Raw genomic sequence first — 22,480 nt, forward strand, 5'->3', positions numbered from 1 at the left:
CAAACAAGCAAAAAGAGGTGGGGAACTATTCTAGAATAAATGGGTCTAACAAGCTCGGAAACCTAACACTACAAGGAAACCTTGATTGTAGCTGGGTTCAAGTGAAACAAAACATTTGGGAGGCTATATTAGAGGACTGGGTTAATGTTCACGCTAATAGGTGTGATACTGACATCACAGCTATTATCAGTCAGATGTGAACAGCAACACCCTGTATAGCATAAAAGAGAAGAAGGTCCCTAGTTTTAGGGGATGCCTGGTGAAGTAGTTAACGGTGATGGAGTCATTAAGAAGCAAGAGAGGGAGAGGGAAAATGGTGAGCTGTCAACACTGTTCACCACAGAGTCGATGCCAGTGCTGCTACACTGCTAACACTGGGGGAAAGGTAGAAGAGGGCTTTGAGAAATTCATAGAAAAACTGAATTAAAAGATAATGAATATTTTGCAATGAATGCTTAGAAGCTCACATGTGTGTGTGTGTGTGTGGTACCTTTCTCTCAACTGCTCTGTAAATTTGAAAATTAAATTTAAAAAGCCGTTGTTCTTCACAGCCACTGGGCCCTTTCTGCTCAGTGAACTGTTGGTCCTGCCGTGGGCAGGTAGTGGGTAATGGATGGCTTCCATCAACAGCAATGCCAGGACTCATTTGATCACTTCACTGGTGCCATTATCAATGTTTCTCTGCACTCTGTCATCTCCCTGTGGGTCACGGCAGCTCGGGGAGAGGCACGGGTGGTGAATGCAACAAAGGTTTTTATTACATGAGATGGAGTTTCCAATCCTGGGATTCTCAGATCACCCTGTTGAGGGGTAAAGCCAGGTACCCCACTGCTATTTTCTCCATCCCTCTCCAGGCAGGTTCCTCCCTCCATGACCCTGGCCTCCTTGTGTAGCTCTTGTCCTAGGAGCCCATCACACTGTTACCTGGCCACCAGGTCTCTGAGATGCCAACTATATTAGGCTTCTACATGTTACCCCAGGCTCCTGGCATTGGGGTATATTCGGGTAATCCAGCTTTTTCCGATTTGTCTGTTCTCTGCCCACCTAATGTCTCATTGGATGGGGGAGATTCTGTTATTCCAATTGTTTTCTTAAACAAAACTGCAAGACTTTCTTCCTGGCCTCTGTAACAGAAGACTCATCAATCTTCATCACATACTCAGCCCACACCATCTGGCTTTCTCCCGTTTTACATTTAGAAAATCTACTGTAATAAATGGTTCTTTTTAAACTTTTCTAGTGTAACCTTTATTGGTTGAGTGGTGATAGCAGAAAGATCATCCGTATTATAATCCATTGTTTCTCTGTGTGTCTTCTCGTTTCACCTCCCAATTCTCTGAGAAAAGGGACTTACCCTCTGACACTCAAACTCTCTCTGATACACACAATAGTAGGAACTCAATAAATGTTCACTGAGCAAAAGACTCATCCATTGCTATAACAACAGCCCCTTGCTAACTGGACAGTGGTGCAGAAGGAACAAGCATTTCCTCTGACATATCACATGGCTGACATTTCATAGGGACCTGCCTGGCGTCTTGAGCCTTCCATATCAATGTGATGCAAAAGAAGTGTTGGGAGGGGACCTCCTTTGCTCAAGGCACAATGCAGCCTGTATTTCTTGAGCTTCTACAGGTCAAACCTGCATGCCCTCATGTAACAATTATCCCTGGGAGCCAGCGAGCCAGGAGCCCTATTGGTGCCAAGGTTGAAAGCTGAAGGCTTACAGATTGCTTGTAAGCAACTCCTCACATCTTAGGGAAAGCTGACCCAGGTACTCAAGTACAACCAGGTGAGGCAAGAAAACTAAATGCTCCAAGAAGAAAGGCGAAAACATTGTCCTGAGTCCTGCATCTGGAATGAAATGGACAAGCTCTCAGGTTAAGAAATCTGCAACAGATCACGTGCAACAAGGAGATATATAGAGCTTGTTCCCATCACAAAGCATTCTGGCCAGTGTTGAGCTCTGCACCCTTGAAGCATACAGCATACCCCTCAGCTCCTCATTCGTAGAGGAGGAACCAACAAGGGGACTTGAAATTTGTGGGAAAATAGAATTACAAGGTAAGCTTGTGTTGGTACAAAACTTTTTTGAAATTCACGCATAGCTTTTTTCATGACTCACATTTTCCTTGGACTTTTTCAAGACCCCTTATTAAGGATCGTGGTGGGAAAGTGACTGGCCCAGGTCCCACAGCAAGTGGTAGCTGAGCCAGGACCCCCTTCATCAGTTCCTCACTGCTGGGTTTGTCTGTGGAGCTGGTGTGAGGCACGACTCTCGGTACTAAATATCAGACTCCCAACTGCTGACTCAACTGGCCGAGGGTCCCTGCTTCTAAAGCTCCCCGTGTGATACTAAGGAGAACCACACGTCTTTCCATCCTGTGTTTTTGATGATTTGACATTGGCAGGTTTTGTGCAAGACCGGGCTCTGTAGACCATCAGGAGTCTGGATCACAACACTGATGGTACCCCCTTCCTCTTCCCTTCAAACAGTGGGCTTCCCTGTCACCTGGTAGACACAGTGGATGATTTAATGCATCATTTGGCTCCTGGCACTCTCTCACTCCAATCACCACCATGTTCTGCTGAGGCCAAAGTCCTTATTGTGGCCTGGAAAGCATTCCTCCTGGGGACTTGTGGTCTTCAACCTCTTGCTTGCTCTCTCCCACCACCTCCTGCTGCTCCTGGAACCTTCTGGAAAAGGCTCAATTTTCAGTGCTATTTCCTCTGCCTGGAACAACCCCACCTGCCACTGATCTGCCCTGTGGCTCAACCCCATGCCTCACCCAGTGCAGATAACCTGCCTGCCTTGTTCAAGCGTTTTCCCCCATCACCCATACCTCCCTTGACTGTCATGTATTTATTAGGTGTACTTCTTTGTCTCTCCCCAGCCTGGGAGCTTTGTTTGCTTCATTGATAGAGTCTAAGGAGCTGAAAAAGCCTGGTAAGAGTAGGTATTATAATAAATATTTGTGGGGGCTGGCACTGGGGCACAGTGGGTTAAGCTGCCTTCCACTTACAACATCTGTCTTCCCTATCCCCCTTTCAGAGTGCCAGCAGCTCAGCTTATGATCTGGCTCCCTGCTAATGTGCCTGGGAAGGCAGTGGGTGATGGCCCAAGTGCTTGAGTCCTTGCCACCCACATGGAAGACTCTGAAGGAGTCCTGGGCTCCTGGCTTCAGCCTGGCCCAGATTTGACTGTTGCAGTCATTGGGCAAGTAAACCAGCAGGTGGAATCAATTTCTCTCTGCGTGTCTCTCCAATTTTAAAATAAATAAATACTTGTGGAATTAATTTGCAAGAAAGGGTTTGTTGATCAAAATACCCTCAATCAAAAGGGAGTTTGTGAGCAACTTGGCTGGACCTATGTGGTCCTTGTCATGCTGCAGATATTCAGCGCCTGCAGAGATCCATGGTGAGGACAAAGAGCATTGGTAACTGTGGGCCCCCTGCACCAGAGGATGGTTAAGGGGAGGTCTTCCAGCAGGAACCCTGGGAACAGCCAAGTGAAGGTTGCTTCTGCCCTTGGCGAGGTGGTGACGGACAAATACACACAGAGGCCATGCGGCACCCAGGGATGTGAAGGATTCTGGGAGAAAGGCATCATTATTTTGGTAAGGGTGGATGACAGGTTTTCTAGGGAGTAAACCATGGTCCAGAGGAAACATACAGAAATCATATTTTAGATGTTCAAAGAGCCCTGACAAATTCTTGCACTCGCACCCATTTTTAAAGCTTTAGTTGGCATGGTGTGGGGCAGACATCGAGGGCTGATGAAGTGGATGAGAAAATGCTGCAGATGCAGGGAGAACAGGAAGAAAGGGGCAGCTCTGGAAGGAGCGGCCTCGGCTTGGGGACCCCGGCCAGGAACCCCAGAAATGGTCCCTCATAAGAATTTTGCAAATGATCCAGAAGAAAGTATATCCAGCAGAGTCTGCAACTGAACACGTGACCTTGCACCTTCCTGGCTGGTGGGACGCCAGGGCAGTGGAGACAGATGGTGGAGGTCATCAGGGCTGAGTATGTGGTGGGGAAGCAGCCAACGAGCTTCACTGGGGAAACTCTGGACATACATACATACAAGGAAAAATGGGCTGGAGACGTCAGCATGACCCAAGGGAAGGTCAGAAGAGGCACGGGCACTCCCACTGGACCACCTCAGCCAGGTTAACAGTGGATGCCAGACCCTTCCGGAAATGGGCATTGGTCATTAAGGGATGGAGTTCATTTTCCCACTGCTTTTTGAAGTTGGGAAATGGCTGCCATTCTCTCCCTATCTCCTGTCCTGAGGGTGCGTCTTAACTTCCCCCATCCCACTTCACAACTTTGGGCTTTCAATTGTGTCTTCCCCACCACCTTGTGAGCCCCCAGCACCCCTTCTTCTCTATCTTCCCCAACCACACTCACCCCTCACTGCCCTGAGCTCCCTGCTCAGATCTCTGTGGAATGCTTTAATATTTGCAAGAGGTGTCTTTCATGTGGGCACTCACGATTAATGGGATGCATGATTGGATCAAGTCTGTGTGTTTCAAGACAGACACAGGGAGATGGAAAGATGTCAAGTCAGCCAGGGGAGGGAGGCACCATGGCCAGAAAGCTGGGCTTCTCAGTCTGGAATGAGGACCAGTGAAACAGGCAAAGGAGCACATGGAAATCCTTGAAAGTGGAGAGGTGAACAGGACCTGGCTCACCGAATCAGAACACTGGAAAGACGAAGGTGCCAATGGTGTTTAAAAAGTCCTTTCAAGCGAATGGAAGCCTCCTTGAATCTTTCTGAGTATGAAGCATGATATTCTTAAAAATCAGCTGTTTGGGTAAGATTTGCATACTGTTAAATACACCTGTGGGGAGTACAGTTCCATGAGCCTTGACAAATGTATACATCCGTGTAGCCAACATCATTATTAAGATGTAGACCATGTCCATCAACCCATGAAAGTTCCTTCATGCCCCTCTAAAGTTAATCACTCTGACCCAATTCCTTGAGGAGCCACTGACTTGCATTTAAACGAATTTTTTTTTTGTGAAGCACACATACACACACACAGATGCACACACACACACAGACAATAGATAAATATAGAGAGAGTTCCTATCTGTTGTTCGCTGTTGAAGTGCCCACATGGACAGACTGGGCCAAGCCAAAGCCAGGAACTGGGAGTGCAATCCAGGCCTCTCAAGGGAGAGACAGGAGCCCAATTACTTGAGCCACCACTGCTGCCAAAGTCTCCATTAGTAGCAAGCTGGAGTCAGGAGTTAGAGCCCAGAATCCAGCAGTCACTCCAACCTGGGATTCAGGCATCCCAACCACAGGCCAACAGCTGCTACGCAGTGGTCTGCTTTTCATCACTACGGATTAACTTGCTCCTCCAGCACTGGTACCCAATTTTCATATCTGGCATTTTTGTTTGTTTGGTTTTTGAGCTTCATTCCTGGTACTGTACATATCAGTAGCTACATCTATTTCATTACTGTATATTACCTCATTTTGGACCATGGTACAATTTGTTTATTCATTTATCTATTATTATCTACTATTCCAGTTGTTTCAAGTTTGGGTCTATTATGAATAAAACTACTGTGGACATTTGTGTACAAGTCTTTTTCATGGATAAGACACAGTACTGATAAGTAAAATTAAAAAATCTCAGAGCTAGACAGAACAGAAAAGAGGGATCCTAATGTGCTGAGTTCAGTCTTCTGCCTCCAGCCCTCTGCTTTCTCCCCTCCACCACAGTCCTGAGAACTGGATGTTTGGTCTCTGTTTGCCCCCTGCTAGGGAACTCACTGCCTTTTTTTTTTTTGACAGGCAGAGTTTACAGTGAGAGAAAGAGAAACAGATAGAAAGGTCTTCCTTCTGTTGGTTCACCCTGCAATGGCCGCTGTGGTCAGCATGCTGTGCTGATCCGAAGCCAGGAGCCAGGTGCTTCTCCTGGTCTCCCATGTGGGTGTAGGGCCCAAGCACTTGGGCCATCCTCCACTGCCCTCCCTGGCCACAGCAGAGAGCTGGACTGGAAGAGCAGCAACCGGGACATAATCCGGTGCCCCAACCGGGACTAGAACCCGGTGTGCAAGCACCACAGGTGGAGGATTAGCCTATTGAGCCTCGGCACCGGCCTAAGCCATGGTACCAGTTTCACTGCCTTTCAGAGCTGCTTATCAGAGAATCCTTCAATTGCTAGAAAGTTCTCCCTGACACTGAATTGCAAATGGCTGCTGGATAGGGCCCTGGTGTGGTGCTGCAGTGAAGCCTGGTAACAGCCACACAGCCGGGTATTTTACAAAGGCCCCCAGAGTGACTTCCGGTCTTCCCTGTTTCAGTCACCATACCCTTTGTTCTGCCATCCATTCCACTTGAGACTTGCTTGAGCTTGTGGTCAATGCCTCTTCAGCTGCTTCATAACAAACTGAACGCATTGCTCCAGCAACTGAACACCTGCCCAGCACTGGCCAGCAAAGCCCACGTCTGCACACAGCATTGCCTGAGGTTAGCCGGGGCTCTCCATCACCCATTGCTAACCCCACAGAGCTCACAGGCAGCCAGGGAGCCGCCCGCAGGCTCTGCTCACATGTGCTGCTGCTAAACCCTATCCCCCCATCCTGTGCTTCATGCAGTGGGCAGCAGATTTATGGAAATGGCACAGGCCTGAAAATACAAATTGCTTCAGAAATGAATCAGACAACTTCATGGTTGAAAGACCCATAATGGCTTATTACGGCAAACTGGCATGTGTTGTGCTGTCCGTGCCTTACTTTTCTAGCTGACAGCGGGATCAACAGCTATGTTGAACTAGAAGGTTCTGGAAGCCCCTAATAGCTCCTAAAGTTTGTGATGCCTTCTCCCACCAAACGTTCTTTGGTGCCACTGTCAGCAGCATACAAAGCCAGCTGGGCCAGGGGCTGCCTCAGCTGCAATGTCATCTTGGAGGAGAAGTAGTAGAAGAAAGAGAAAGGGAAGGAAGGCTAGGGAGAGGCCGGCATTCCTGAAAATCCCAAATGTCACTCAGCAGGAGATGGGCAAGGTGTGTCACCCGCACCTGGGGGAAGACGACTGCTAGTGCCACCCACACGTTAAGATGTTACTTTTTATAGTTTACTTTTTATTTTTGATAATGTGAAATGCATTCATCTTTGAATTCTTAGAAGTGCAGAAAAATTTTAAAGAAAAAATTCACCTACAATTCTGTACAGCAACAACTACCATTAATATTAGGAAGTGTTTCCTTTTAGTCACTTTTTATTTCTTTGCTCCTTAAAAAAGAGTCTTGAGAGACACATAATTGTTTTCATCTCTCCTTTGACCCATCCCTCCTTCCAATGTATGCCCACATACTCCATGTTTTGTAAGAGAAAGGGGCATAAACACGTTCCCCTACTTTAACACTCTCTTGTCCATTTTCCCATGCAACTAAGAATCCTTTAAAACACAAATTTAATGATAGTGTAGCATTCCGTGATACACATAAACTGTGAAGCGTAATCATTCCCAATCTTACATATTTAGCTTGCTTCTAGTATTTTCCCATTATTGCCACTCAGAGACAACTGTTCCTATACTCAGAACTTTCACATTTTCAGTTATTTTTCAGTTATTTTAAGGATATACTCTTACCACTGAAATATAATTTGAAGTGTACTTTCTTGAGACTTTTCATTCATATGAAAAGTACATATGTATACATATGTATACATAAGTATGTGTAGATCGATCGATCGATCGATCGATCTACAAATCCCACCCCACAGTCCCGATGTGGTCCTGCCATCCTACTTCAATCAGAAATTTCCAAAACCAATGGCATGGATCAGCTGTCAGCATCACTTCCTAACTGAATATGACACAGAAGAGAAAAAGTAGAAAAACCCTAAATTTCTCTCCAAGGATCCTAAGCCCCAGAGGTGAGTGGAACATGAACTATTAGACAGAAAATGGGTGGTTAATTGCTAGAAAGTAAACAGCCACACAACCCTGGAAAGCCAGAGGCACGGGGATGTCACTCAGCCAGAATGGCAGGTGCTGCACCCTTCACCCCGGCAGTAGCTGGGATTGTGCCTGTGTGATGAGTGGGCTCCCCGCTGCCAGTCTGCTAGGCCTGCCATGACTAAACACCACAGACTGGGTGACATAAACATCAACCGTGGACTTTCTCAGCAATCTGGAAGGTGAGCAGGGCTGGTCTCCACTGATGCCTCTTTCCTGGGCTTGGGTATGGCGTCTTCTCCCTGTGTCCTTACATGGTCATCTCTCTGGGTCATCTGTGTTCTGATCTCTTCTGATAAGAACACAGATTGCGTGAGGACCCAACCCAGTGGCATTATTTGGATGTGATCATCTTTATAAAGGCCCCATCTCCAACTGCAATTGTATATTGAGACTTAGGACTTCAACATGTGAGTTTTGGGGGGACACAGTTCAGCCCGTAGCCCTGACCTAATGGAAGTACTGGTGTATGAGGCGGGCTTTGGTTTGTAATCTGGACTCATCAGCCTCCAATGCAGGGATCCGGGGCTCTGCAGGAGTCCCTTCCTCTGAGTGGTTCTCCAAGTCCTCAGGGAATTCCTCGTTCCTCATCATGTTGTATGGAAGCTCAAGCCACTCGGAGAAGCCACATAAATGAACTCTGGTCAACAGTCCCCGCTGAGCCCCGTCTGAAGTCATCCCAGCCCAGCTACCTGACACGTGAGTGAAGAAGTTCCAGATGAGTCCAGCCTTCAACCCTTTCGCAGCTGTGTTCTGGTTGCATTTCTGATTCCTGGAACCTGTGAGTATAGTAAGACGATGTTTTATGTCACGTTTTGGATGGGATTCTGGTTTATTCAATGTTATTCCACTGGGTAACGAAGGAGCTGGATGATCACCCAGACCGCACACGTTTCCATCTATACTTCCAACAACTGTTTGTTCTGAACAGCATCCTACATGCTCTTTGGGGCACTGGGGAGTTGGGGTGGCATTTGCATGTGACTCACAGTGCAGTCTAAGTGATGAGTGCTTCGCCAAGGAAACAACCTGGAGCGATGGCACAGAAGCACCAGATTCTCACGCAGGTGACAGTGCGGAGTCAGATGGGTTAACAAGCACGTTGGTCCCTATGGAAAATGGGGAAAGCAGAGTCCCTCTAAGAGGGTGCACAATGCTTGCTTCCCTCACAAATTACCTTCAGCAGGATCAAGGTGCTAAATCCTGCTGCACGTTTTCCCCCAAAAGCTGCCTTTACCAAAAACCAAAGTGTCTGCCCACTCCTTGGGAGCTTCCAATCCTATCATGAGAATAGCAAGGGAGTGGTGATTCCACTCTTCTGAGCCCCCAGGTTACTGTAGAAACAAGTTGCCCACCCCACACTTCTGATGGCTCTTCCACGTGAGACAATTCTTTCCTGTGAGACAAAGGACCGAGATCATCTTTCTCTGTTACCTTTTCACCCATAACAATAGCAGGAACAGTGTGCTGAGGTCAACCCCAGCCCTCCTCTCTAGCCGTGGGCATCCCTATGGCCACGGTCTGTTCCCAAAGGAATTGAAGGCAGTTTTGTTTTTATTTTACATCAACTTCCTCTTTAAAACAAGATGTTCTTTAAGATCCCCTCTACTAAGTTTTCGTGATGCAGGATGGACAATCTTTGTCTCATTTACCCCTAAAGCAGAAGCAACGCTTTGCATCAGGAGATGCAGGTTCAAACCCCAGCCCCGCCGCTCACTGGCCAGGCAGCCTGGGCAAATCATTTAAATCATCTGAGCCTAGCCTCAGTCAAATGGAAAAACATGTGCTTTACCACATGGGGATTGTTGTGAAGATTAAAGGCTTATGTGAAAGTCAGGTGGAGAGATGTCTGCTGAATCCCTTGTTAAAGTCTCTCTCTTTCTCCAAACATCTCAAGCCATCTGCATTTTCTCTGCCCTAAAGGCTGCCAAATCTCCCCTCAGTTGAGGTCTCCTCTCTCTCCCTCCCTCCTTCCCTGGCCCCCCTGAGCTGCATGCTGTCCTCCCTGACCAAGGCTAAAGCCCATGCACAAATGCAGGAGACATGCCCAGAGGCCGGCCTCCTGAGCTGTTACTCACCCCCTGATTCCTGTCAGCAGGAAACAACCTCCTCTCAGTTCTGTCACCACTTTATCGTTTTCTGTAGCACCTTCGTGCTCAACTGCTTGGAAACATCCTCTCTCCTTGCCACCAATTTCTCTACCAAGGCTGTCACAGGGCCTGTGAGGATATCTTCATTGCAGAATCTAGAGGTCACTTAGCCCTGATGTCTTGACACTGGGTCAGATGCCTTGAAGTCATTTCCTCTGCTTCTGCCATTTGGCATCCACGTCTTATCTGCAAGTGATGCCCCAGCGATGCGTCACAGTTAAGAAGTTCAAATCCGAACCTCCCACCAACTCTGCGTCTCCACCTATGTTCCCTCTCTTTGGAGACCAGATGGACATTCCCCCAACCTCCCAAGCCAGAAAACAGGCCGCCATCCCAGATGCCCCCTTAGCTCACAGCTCCTTAGCCTTTCGCCTCTCCCCCATCCCAGCCACTGTTATTTCCTGTTAAAATTGCTCCCATGGTCTCCTAGCAGGTCTCCTGGCTTCCAGTCTTGCCCCATCTTGATCCACGGCATAGCCTGAATGATTATGTCTAAAAGCATTTTTCATTGCACAATCCCTGTATTGAAAACCCTCTTGGTTCTCCACTGTTCTCAAGCTGAGTTTCAAACTTGGCTTTGCACGTGCTGTTCCCTCTGCCTGGAACAGCCTCTCTCCACCCTTGTGTATCCACGGGTCTCTGTTTAGCTGTTACTTCTGGAATACTACCTCCCTTATGCAGTATTCCCTTTGGAGCCTTTGCTTATCACACAATTGCTGTTTCTCTATTGCCTAGCACTGGGGCTGGCACTAATTGAGTGTTTGGGTAAACACTGGCTGAAAAGCAGGGATGGGAGGGATGACTACCTGCCAATGGCTTTTGAACTTGCCACAGAATCACCTGGGGGCCTTGTGAAACCGCAGGCTGGGCTCCCACCTGACTTCCTGATTCATGCCGCCTAGGGGAGGCAGCTGAGGCTGCTTGTCAGGGGTTAGGAACCCCGGCTTCCTGCAACGTCAAGGCACCTGAGGGTGAGGGATACTTTCAAAGAAAACTGGAGGTTCGCTAAAGTTCTGTACCTTTCTTCTCCATAGCTTCCTTAACGGTATTTTATGAGATTTTAGCTTCTGAAAATGTTTTCAGGAAACTAGTTGGGCTCTAAGGTAACCAGAACACATGCCCCATTAGGGCTCAAAGGCAGCACCTGGAGGCTCACTGATGGATTGCCAGGCAATGGAACAAAGGTGAGGCTGAGGCTGGGCTTAGCAGTTGGCAGGGATCTGAGTGAAGGGCTGAGGCCTCCAGTCGGGAGAGTTCTCAGGGGACAGGCCCCAGGGACCGCTCTCAGGCATGCCCTGGATGTGCAGTGGTGGGGCGTGATTTGCACACAGAAGGGCACAGCATCCCTGGTGGACAAGTTCTTGTTGTAACTTGGCTTCTGATGGTTGGGGATTATTTTTCTCAAAAGCACTGAGAACCCATTGGGGATGTTTCTTAATGAGGTATAGGTAAGAAAGGACTTCTTTCTGCTCAGCATCTGCTTTTTAAAAATAAGCTTTATTAGTTTATCTTCATTGTAAAAAACAAACTTGGAAATTTAGAAAGCAAAAAAAAAAGCATGTAATTCTATGTCCCCTGAAGGAAATCTTGTTTTGAATTTGACATCTATGCTCTAAGAAAAAAAAAGGATTATTCCACATTATAGACATGCTCTTTTATAAGACAATACTTACCTGTTTAACTTGTTGATTTTATAATAAAATACCTCCATAGAGCAAGTATTTATCAATGTTTCTAACTATTCTTTTAATACTCATTAAATCTGCTCTATGTACTGTACTGTCTTTATGCCTTTGTGAGAATCAAAGACAATTCCTATTTAAAATTTAGCAACTCGAGCATGGCTGTTTAATTTATATATTCACCAAGAATACATGAGTGCATCTCCAGAAACCCTCTGCAGCTCTGGCCATTGTCTGTTCACATTTTTTATTGGCCCTATTGCTTGGGTCTTTTCATGTTTGGGATCCATTGTGTCTCTTCAAATGTTTATTTTCCTTTGTATTTCTCTGAGATGTGCCTGTTCCTGTACTCTGTTTCTCATTCCATGGGCCTTGCTTGTGTTTTTCCCATTGATGTATAAAAGCTACCTATATGGCAAAATATTACTGCTTTCTCTAGTTGTTTCTTCCACACGGACACAAAGATGCCTCTGAACTGTAATATATACACAGTTGAACTGTTGATGTTCTAGGAAGTTGCGAGCTTTCCTTATAAAATTGAAAAATAACATTAAAATCCTATCATTTTTGGAAGTTTCCTTTTTATCTCCTGGCCCATAAGAGGGAGAAGAGAACACAGAAGGAAGTGAAAGAGAAATGAGTGCAGAGAGGAAGAGAACACAAGCGAGGGTTCCAGTCATCACATTACATTCCTAGGAGACTGGACTTACAGAGGAATCAGCTGGAGACTTGCTAAATGCAGGTGATGATGCGGGAGGTCCAGGCTGCCTTTCTCACGGGCTCCCAGGTGAGGCTGATTGTCAGGCCAGCACCCATGAGCTCAGGGACCACTCTGATTACCCTGAAATTATCATATGTTTTGAAAACTCTGTCGCTCCCCCTCTTCATGGAGGAACGACACAGGACCCTGCGCTGTTCTTTTGTCTGCTCAGCCCTCCCCGGGTTTGCTGCTGGTTCTTCCCGGGTTGGCTACCAACCCTTCCACCTCCGTGGAAGGGCGGTTCCCCCTAGCCACTTCCCCACTTCTGCAGGGGAGCGGCACACCGCCGGCTGGCTCTCGGGGGCTGCACAGGTGTTCCTTCAGATAGATGTTCCCCTTAGATGTTCCTGGTGCATGTTGTCTCTCTCCTCCTTTATAGTCCTCTTCCACCAATCCCAACTCTGCTACCCACACGCCGAGTACGCTGCCCTCCTCCAATCAGGAGCAGGTCCTGCTGTTTATTGGTTGAACTGGAGGCAGCTGTGTAGAAGCTGTTTCTCCCTTCTCAGCGCCATATTGTGGGAGAGCAGATGCATAGAATAAGTCTTAATTCCAGTAACTTAGTGTAGTCCGAGTTGCTCCCCACATCTCTCCTTTCTCTTTTTAAAGCAGAGAGAATCCTAACTGCTTGCTGTGGACAGCCACAGGTCTTTTTTTTTTTCTTTTGAAAAGAAAAATATGTCTACCTTCCTGGATTGACATCCCTGTGCCTCCTAGCCTTGCAGAACATCCCACTAAAGACTTTCCAAGGCCAACGTGCAAGCATAACACGTCCTCTTCTTGGGTCTTCTTGTTGGGCTGGGTAGAATTAAGTTGAGGGGCCAATATGGTGGTGCAGAGAGTTAAGCTGCCACTTTTGATGTTCGCCTCCCCTATCTGACTGCTGGTTTGATTCCCTGCTGCTCTGCTTCCAGTCCAGTGTGCTGGCTGAGAGTGGGAATGCGGGGACAAGGATGCAAAGAATGGAGCCAAGACAAATCCCGATCAAGGCTCCTTTATTCAACAAATCCAGTAGTATTTAAAGGTGACCAGTTGAATACAAGAAGGCACACAAAAGATTTACATATCCAAAAGACTTTTGGGGTTACAAAGAGTTCCTGACAAGGCTCTTCCTGCCATTCTTCCTGCCTCTCCCTGAAATCTCCTTAGCCTAATTGTCTGAGCCAGGATGTCTTCATTCATATGTTGAAGTGTAAACAAAAGGGGCGACTGCCTGTGGCTGCCCACAGTCCAGCTCCCTGGGGATGCAGAGACAGCCACAGAAAAGGAACCAGGTTCTTGGGTCCCTGTGGGGAGCAACTCAGACTAGACTAAGTTACTGGAATTAAGACTTATTCTATGCATCTGCTCTCCCACAATATGGCACTGGGAGAGAAGAAAACAGCTTCTACACAGCTGCCTCCAGTTCAGCCAATAAACTGTGGGACTTGCTACTGATTGGAGGAGAGCAGCGTGCTCAGCGTGTGGGCAGCCGAGTTGGGATTGGCGGAGGAGGACTATAAAGGAGGAGAGAGATGGCATGCACCAGGAACATCTAAGGGGAACATCTAAGGGGAACATCTAAGGGGAACACCTGTGCAGCCCCCGAGAGAGCCGGCCGGCGGTGTGCCGCTCCCCTGCAGAAGTGGGGAATGTGGCTAGGGGGAACTGCCCTTCCACGGAGGTGGAAGGGACAGTAGCCAACCCGGGAAGAACCAGCAGCAAACCCGGGGAGGGCCGAGCAGACGAAAGAACAGTGCAGGGTCCTGTGTCGTTCCTCCACGAAGACGGGGAGCGACATAATGGTGCCGTGACTCGGATATGAAGCCTAGGCAGGGCTTAGTGTCGTTCCCCCATGAAGACGGGGAGCGACATAATGGTGCCGTGACTCGGATAGGAAACCTAGGACGGATAGGAAACTTAGGAGGGAAGAAACGGGAAGAAATGGGAAAATACCGGAGAGAGAGAGACTAGCAAACAGCCTAGGGAAAAGCCGGACGAAAAAGGTGCCGGAAGGAGCTATTGAAAGCCTAGGCTTAGACTCGGATACGGACTACGGGGGGAAGCTGGGAGAAATCTCTAAGGTCGAAAGTGATAGTGAAAGCTAGAACAAACAGACTCGGATGCGGACTGTGGGGAGAGGCCAGGAGAAATGAGGGAGGAGTATTGTTGGAGGAAAGCTTGGGGAAACATACCGGGTAGAGAAAAATGTTAGGGAAATTGAAGCCGCGGGGGGCAGGCCGAGGCGGAGACGAAAGCCACTTTGGGATTCTCAAGTTAGCCCGGGAATAAGGGGCGAAAAGTTGAAACCAGAAGCGGAAACGTAAGCCAGATTGGGATCCGTCTGATTAGCCCGGGGACCAAAGGACGGGAAGCCAAATCGTGGGGCGGAGACGTGAGCTGGGTTGAATTTGCCAGGTTAGCCCGGGGAACTCAGATTGAATGCTAGTGGCGGAGACGTAAGCTACGCTGTGTGACTCGCGGAGGCTGCCACGCGCAGACAGAGTGTGCGGGGCTCAAGTAGATAGGGAACGCTGGGCTAGTGCGAAGCCGCGCAGATGAGAGAGGCGCGGGCTGAAGCGGCTCAGAGCCGGAAAGCTGCCGAGAAGCAGCCTCGGGGCGGGTGCCGGGAAGCTGCAGGGATAAGAGAAACAGAAGTTTAGAAGTAAAATGAGAGAAATAGGAATGTTGGCAGACAGAAGTAAAATGGGAGAAATAGGAATGCCCGGAGATAGAGAAATAGAGAAATAGAAAGGCCTCCCCACAATACTGCAATGAGAAGGCTTGGATTCGGTCTGCCTGATTAGTGAGGCGATGAGCACCTGCGGGCGGCTAGCAGCTTATGCACCGCAGGTCACCGAAGACGGGCACGTTATTAACATCAATAGTCTCCCCACAATACCGCAATGAGAGAGCTTGGATTCGGTCTGCCTGATTAGTAAGGCGGTAAGCACCAGCGGGCAGCTCGACCAGAGTATGAGCTGCAGGTCACCGAAGATAGGCACGAATCAACACCAATAAGTCACCCCACAACATGGCAATGAGAGAGCTTGGATTCGGTCTGCCTGATTAAGGCGGTAAGCACCAGCAGGCGGCTCGACCAGAGTATGAGCCGCAGGTCACCGAAGACAGGCACGCATCAGCGCCTAAAAACCTCCTCACAACATGGCGAAGAGAGGACCCGGATTCGGTTTGCCTGATTGATAGGACTTGTAAGAACCTGTGGCAACTCTAGCAAGTAGAGCAGAGTGTGTGCCGTGGGACACTGAAGACAGGCGCGTATCAACGCCAAAAAATAAAAAGAAAGGGGGATCTGTGGGGAGCAACTCGGACTAGACTAAGTTACTGGAATTAAGACTTATTCTATGCATCTGCTCTCCCACAATATGGCGCTGGGAGAGAAGAAAACAGCTTCTACACAGCTGCCTCCAGTTCAGCCAATAAACTGTAGGACTTGCTCCTGATTGGAGGAGAGCAGCGTGCTCAGCGTGTGGGCAGCCGAGTTGGGATTGGCGGAGGAGGACTATAAAGGAGGAGAGAGATGGCATGCACCAGGAACATCTAAGGGGAACATCTAAGGGGAACACCTGTGCAGCCCCCGAGAGAGCCGGCCGGCGGTGTGCCGCTCCCCTGCAGAAGTGGGGAATGTGGCTAGGGGGAACTGCCCTTCCATGGAGGTGGAAGGGACAGTAGCCAACCCGGGAAGAACCAGCAGCAAACCCGGGGAGGGCTGAGCAGATGAAAGAACAGCGCTGGGTCCTGTGTCGTTCCTCCATGAAGACGGGGAGCGACATAATGGTGCCGTGACTCGGATATGAAGCCTAGGCAGGGCTTAGTGTTGTTCCCCCACGAAGACGGGGAGCGACAGGTCCCTGCTGCCAGGATGGAGTTCCTGGCTCTTGGCTTTAGCCTGGCCCAGCCCTGGCTATTGCAGCCACTGGGAGAGTGACCCAATGGATGCAGGTGCTTGCTCTCTCTCTGTCCTTCTGCATTTCCAATAAATCTTTTTTTTTTTTAAATTGAGTTAGAGATTAATTGGCCTTTTGGACAGAAGTAGTCTCTTTTTTTTTTAAAAGAAGGAACAGCTGTCATGTAAGCTGCCCCTCCCCCTATAATGACCTAATGAATCTGGAAGCAGCAACACAGTCTGAGCACGGGGCTCAGGAGAGGTGGATTCTGGTCCTGGCTCTAACACAGTTGTTTTGCATCTATTAAACTTTCTTGGCTCAACTTCTTCAACTGCAGAACGGAGATGATAATAGAGCCTTGCCTCCGCGGGAAGATTTCGAATTAGAATTTCCCAGAGGGGTCTCTGGACTTTCTCTAGGAGCAGTGACGTCATCCATCTCTTACAACCGCCCCTGCACCGCCTGGGCTTTCCAATCTCCAAGCAAGTTTCCACAAAGCTTTCGGCGAACTGCAGAATACATCACAGCAAACAAGGCTCCGGGCACTTCTGCAGGGTCCTGAAGCCAAGAAGTAGCCCGAGCTCTGCTCATGCAGGCACTGTACGGCTGGGGATATGGGCTCCAGCTCTGATTCGAAAGCACACTCAAGGACGTAGGGCTGCTGACCAAACACAACCACTGGCTCTAGCAAGGCCACACCGGCACGAGGGAGGGGATGGAAAAGCAGCATTTATGGAGTGTGTTAGCTCACTTTCCTGCAACAACCCCGGGAGATGGGGAGTGTCCTTCACTCTGGGCAGCAATGGAGTCAACAATTGTCCGAAGGTCACAAGTAGGAAGACCTCAAAGCCCGATCTGCTCCAGGGGTGTAGCCCAAACCTCAGTCTCACAGCAAAGCAGAGGTGCTCAGAGCAATGGAGACTGGGCAGTGGGGGAAGGGGACCTGCTGACTTTGCGCAGGTCATGTCACTTGGTTAAGGCTGAGGTTTCTCCTGCCAGCACTTCTCACATACAGGCAGTGAGAAGGTGCCACTGCCCAGGGCTGGCCCAGAGAGCCCACTGAGAGCCTCCCTAGGCTCTCAGCCAACCTAGCAAGTTTGCAGCAGCTCAGGGCTGCCTGCAATACCGACAAACAAACGACAGCCCACCCGTGCCCCTGTCTCATCTGAGGACAGCAAGCCGGGAAGACAGCCCGTTTCGAAGCTCCACGATGTTGTCAGAGAACAGAGCATCCATCTCTGCCTGCCTTTTTTTGGTGTGTGTGTGTGTGTGTCCCTTCTAGCGTCTGCCTCCTCCACATGGCAGCTGCCCCAGGTCTCGGTTGCCCCATGCTGGCCAGCACCCACAGGTGCTCTGCAGGCTCCGACTCCTTGGCCTGCTGCTCCCCACTCTCCCGCCTGGGGTCCAGATGCGGACCCCAGCAGACGCGGCTGTCTCTCGGGGCGCACACCCGGGCCCCTGGCCCTTCCCCACTGGGTGATCTCACCCGATCACCATCACGTGCCCCTGGGCTCCTCCTGGCTGACTCCCAGCAGCAGCAGGCTGGGTGTCACCTTCCAGCCCTCCTCCCGCCACGCGCGGGCCTCTACGCTCCGGAGCGCTTACTTCATCCCATAAACTCGGCTAATGCTTACCACATACTCCCTGGGCGGCCGGGAGAAACCCCTCCCTTGACAGACCCTTACTCCAGACCCGGGAGCGGCGGAGGCGGCCTGTGCTGCCGGCCCCCAGGACAAACATGACCTTGGACGCCTCTACGAAGCCATGTCCACTCCTCTGAGCAGGCGGCGGCTTTGAACCAAACGGTGCCTTTTGTCCCTAGCGTTTAGGAAACCGATGGCGCCCGTTTCTCGTTCGCAATTATGGCAACTTGGCGCGGAACCCCCACGCCCCCTTCCACTGCGCCCCAAGCGCAGAGCCCCGGGCGGGGAGCAGGGCGGCTCCCAGGGCGCTTGGAGCGGCGCTGCCGTCGCGGGAAGTCGCCGGAGTCCAGCGCCGCTGCCGGCGCGAAATTGCAGGCGGGCGGGCGCGTCGAGTTTGAAAACGAGCGAGGGCCGTGGGGGCGGGCCCCGGGAGCGGAGCCGCCTCCCTCGGCCAATCAGCGGGGGCGGCGCGTGCGGCCGGGCTGTGAATGGGGAGCGGCGGCCGCGGCGGAGGGCGAGAGCCGGCGCGCGGGCGGGCGCACTTTCTCCTCAGCGCCGGGTGACAGCGCGGCGGTCGCCCGGAAGGGCTCCGGGCGTCGCGACGAGAACTGCCCCCGCTGACGACTTCTCCTCCGCCTCGCTCGACCCCTGCCGCGCACCTCACGCGGGCACCCGGGACGCCGCCCCTCAGCGCCGGGCACCGCGTCCACCCGGGGCCGTCCCAGCCGTCCGGTGCGGCGTGGCGCTCCGGGTGGCAGCTCCTCGGTATGGTCCGCGGTGCCCGGCCCTCGGTGACCGCCGGCGGCCCGCCGCTCCCTGAGTGCGCTGGGTCCTTGCCGGGCCCGTGCCTCGACCGCGAGCGCCCGGGACCCCGCGCGGCGCCAGGCATTGCCGGCGAGGACGCGGAGTGCGCAGGGCAGCGCGGCGGACGGCAGGCGGCAAAGTTCAGCCCGGGCCGCGGGCGGTGGGCGCTGCTGCTGCTCCAGCTGCACTTGCTGCGGGCGCTGGCTCAAGGTAGGCGCGGGCCGGGGCCGGGAGTGGGCTCTGGGGAGATGGGCGCCAGTCGGGGTCCTGGGCGCCGCCCCGGGGGCGGGCTCCGGAGGTCGGGCGCCGCTTCGGGGTGCAGCGCGGCGAACTTTGCGAGCGCGGGTGCGCGGTGTCCCCTGCCCCCCGAGGCGCCAGGCCAGGACTGCGGCGCGCGGGGTGCCCGCTAGACCCACCCGGGGCGGGGGAGGGGCAGGTGAGCTCCTCGAAGCCCACCCTGCGAACGAAAGCCTTTGAAGGGGAGCCCCAGGCACCCGCTCCTGGAGAGGCTGCCCGAGTCCGACCCAGCGCGCCGAGCTGGAGCCGCTGGACCGGTGTCGCTCTTTGCCCCGCGGAGTCTGGGCGGCGGTGCGGGGCTCGCCCCCGCGGACCCCCAGCGTCAGATGCAGCCGCGCCAGCTGCTGGGCGCCCCCCTCCCGGGCAACCCCGGCCTCCCGCTGCTGCGGTTGCCCCGAGCCCGACCCCTAGGTGGGAGTGTGCTGTCGGTGGAGCAAAACTTTCCGTGTCCACAGCTGTGCGGCTTGGCTTTGTTTCCCTCGCTCTGTGGGCCTCGGTTTGGAACATTCCAGTGGTGATCGCTGAAATAGGAAGCGGCGATCTGCCGATTCCAGATGACCTCTGGCACGGCGAGGGGGCATCTCCGTGAAAGGAGCTGTCCCCGGCCGGCCGGAGCCCTTCGCCTGCCCCTCAGCACCCTTTCCGCTGCAGTTCGCTGGTCTTAAAAGAGGGGGTGGGGGAGAAACAGCCGCTTACATACCACCCTTTTCGGATGAGGTCTGTAGGTTAGCCAGGCTCTTCTGCTGTTGGCAGCGCTAGTCAAATTAACTTTGGGCTGTGTTCATTAGCTGTATCCTGGAAAACCATCTCGGTGAGGAACTGGGTACTCGGAGGTTGACTGACGTGGGACAGCCTTGAACTCCAGTTAGCTGTGTTCTGCGTCACGTGCAGATGATTTAGCTTACTGCACAGGAAAGGATTCAAACGCACCAGCATGTTGACGGTCTGAATTGAAAGCCGGCATGCCACAGTTTAGAAACTAACTCAAAATTTTTAAACTGCTTATCTAATAGTATCTGAATGGTGCCTCCCCCAGGGGTTCATAAATGGGTTCCGTGAGGTCTTACTGCGTGAAAACAAATCGTCCTGCTTATGCTCAATTTAACTCCAGCATTAGTTGTACAGTTTTCATTTTTATTTGTGCTTCTTGCTTAATATCTTAGTCTGGAAGCAAGGCGTCTGTTAAGTCATTTTGTAAAATGGGATCTGGATTGCCAGAGAAGCCAGGTTTAACTGAAGAAATTGAAATCACTTGATTTGACCTTTAGAATAGAAATGGTGTTTTATTATTGAGTTTCTTTTTTTTAACTTTTATTTAATGAATATAAATTTCCAAAGGAGAATATGGATTACAATGGCTTCCCCCCCATAATGTCCCTCCAACCCGCAACCCTCCCCTTATCCACTCCCTCTCCCCTTCCATTCACATCAAGATTCATTTTCAATTCTCTTTATATACAGAAGATCAGTTTAGCATACATTAAGATTTCAACAGTTTGCTCCCACACAGAAACATAAAGTGAAAAATACTGTTTGAGTGCTAGTTATAGCATTAAATCTCAATGTACAGCACACTAAGGACAAAGATCCTACATGAGGAGTAAGTGCACAGTGACTCCTGTTGTTGACTTAACCAATTGACACTCTTGTTTATGGCATCAGTAATCTCCCTATGCTCCAGTCATGAGTTTCCAAGGCTATGGAAGCCTTTTGAGTTTCTTTAAACTCAAAAAAAAAACTTAAAAAAAAAGTGACTTGCACTTTACAGTAAGATATTTGCATTTACGTGTTTGAAGATGTGCACAGATTGAAACAGTGGGGAAAATCAGTGGCTTTGTTTTGAAGTTTATTACATGGATGTAAAGTTTTGGTCATTGGCACTCTGAAGGCTGTTTGAAGTATTTTTACAGATGAAAAATGAATGAAAATACATTAATTAAAATACTAAGGCAACTGCCAAACTTTCTTAGGGAGGAATAGTTTATTCCTTGTCGGTAAAAACATTGGTATCTGTTTTACATTTATATGGTTTGTAAAAGTGTACAGATCTTTTAGTGTAGAATTTCAAATAGATTGTCACAAATTTTAAATTCATTGACAAGTTTCTGTTCTCTGTGAAATGTGTAATATATCCATCATTTTTTATATCATTGAAAATTCATATTACAGAGGAGATGTCACCGTTTGACAAAAGCTCATGTATCTTGAAAATGAAAATTCTGGTGCTGCTATAGCGATTTCTGATGGCATGATGAGCTGGTCATATGCAAGGAGTGTGATCTCTTGAATCTTATCAGATACAATGTAATATTCTAAATGGGGTAGTTACCAGTAAGTTGCAACTGGTCATAAGCACCATGTTGTTACTATGTAGCGAGGTGAAGCTATTGGGTAGGCTTGGTCATATCATCCTGGAAGAGAATAAATGCATCATTTATCAGTATAAGTTACAAATAATCAGCAGAAGTTACAAAAGAAGATATTGTTGACCCTGGAGGCAGTTCAGATCTTACAGAAAAAAAAAAAAAAAAAAAAAAAACCAAAAAAACCTTTTTAATGTTCTGGAGTAACTCTGTTCTACATGGTAACAAAGAGTTGCACACTGATTATTGGTGATTATTTAATTGCTTTTGACTTTTCTAGATACCTAAAAAGCCAAATCTTTAATTCTGAAAGGCAGGTGGCAATACACACTTTCTTTATACTTTCTGCTGAGAAGCCAGATAGGAGTGGCTTGGGAGAAGGATGGATCCTAAGTATCACATGTGGTCAGTGGTGCCTTTAGCTTGACTGCTGATGTATTGGTTCTGGTGGTTTTCAGGACACATCATCAGTCCCAGAGGGATAGGAGTGCTCTTGTCAGTTACCGTCCCTGGTTATTCATAGCATGCAGTTTCTCCCTGCAGTTGTTTCCAGTCTCTTAGGCCAGTGGCTCTCAAACTTTGAGCACACACTCTCCCCCACCCACCGGCTCCCTGGAGGATTGTTAAAACTTTAAGGGACCACCTCCTTCTGTGCTAACTTGAGCTGCAGCTTGCTTTCTGTGGGATTGTGACATACACTTGAGTTTCAGAACCACTGATGTATACTGCTTTGTTTTTCCTCACTCCAGTCTGCTGATTTCCCCAGAACTCTCTAAGCTGGTGTTTCTCAAACATGGGTGCACATTGGAAGCACTTGGGAGCTTTCAGTGTTGCGCCTCCATCTGTCTTCCAGACTTTGTTGAATGGATTTGAGGTTTGACCTGGGTGGAGAGAGCCAGGCTCTCCAGCT

At 49.9% G+C, this 22,480-nt stretch overlaps 1 long non-coding RNA gene across 1 annotated transcript; it reads right to left on the reverse strand.

The window, feature by feature from the left end:
- Positions 1-7,222: 7,222 nt before the first annotated feature.
- Positions 7,223-20,154, reverse strand: LOC138844718 (uncharacterized). The gene is made up of 3 exons (XR_011380956.1): positions 19,908-20,154; positions 10,063-10,320; positions 7,223-8,763 (listed from the first exon to the last, which is right to left on the reverse strand). It is a non-coding gene; the product is annotated as an uncharacterized lncRNA (long non-coding RNA).
- Positions 20,155-22,480: the final 2,326 nt, after the last annotated feature.

The sequence above is a fragment of the Oryctolagus cuniculus genome, chromosome 12 (genome assembly GCF_964237555.1).
Source record: "Oryctolagus cuniculus chromosome 12, mOryCun1.1, whole genome shotgun sequence".
Classification (NCBI taxonomy): domain Eukaryota; kingdom Metazoa; phylum Chordata; class Mammalia; order Lagomorpha; family Leporidae; genus Oryctolagus; species Oryctolagus cuniculus.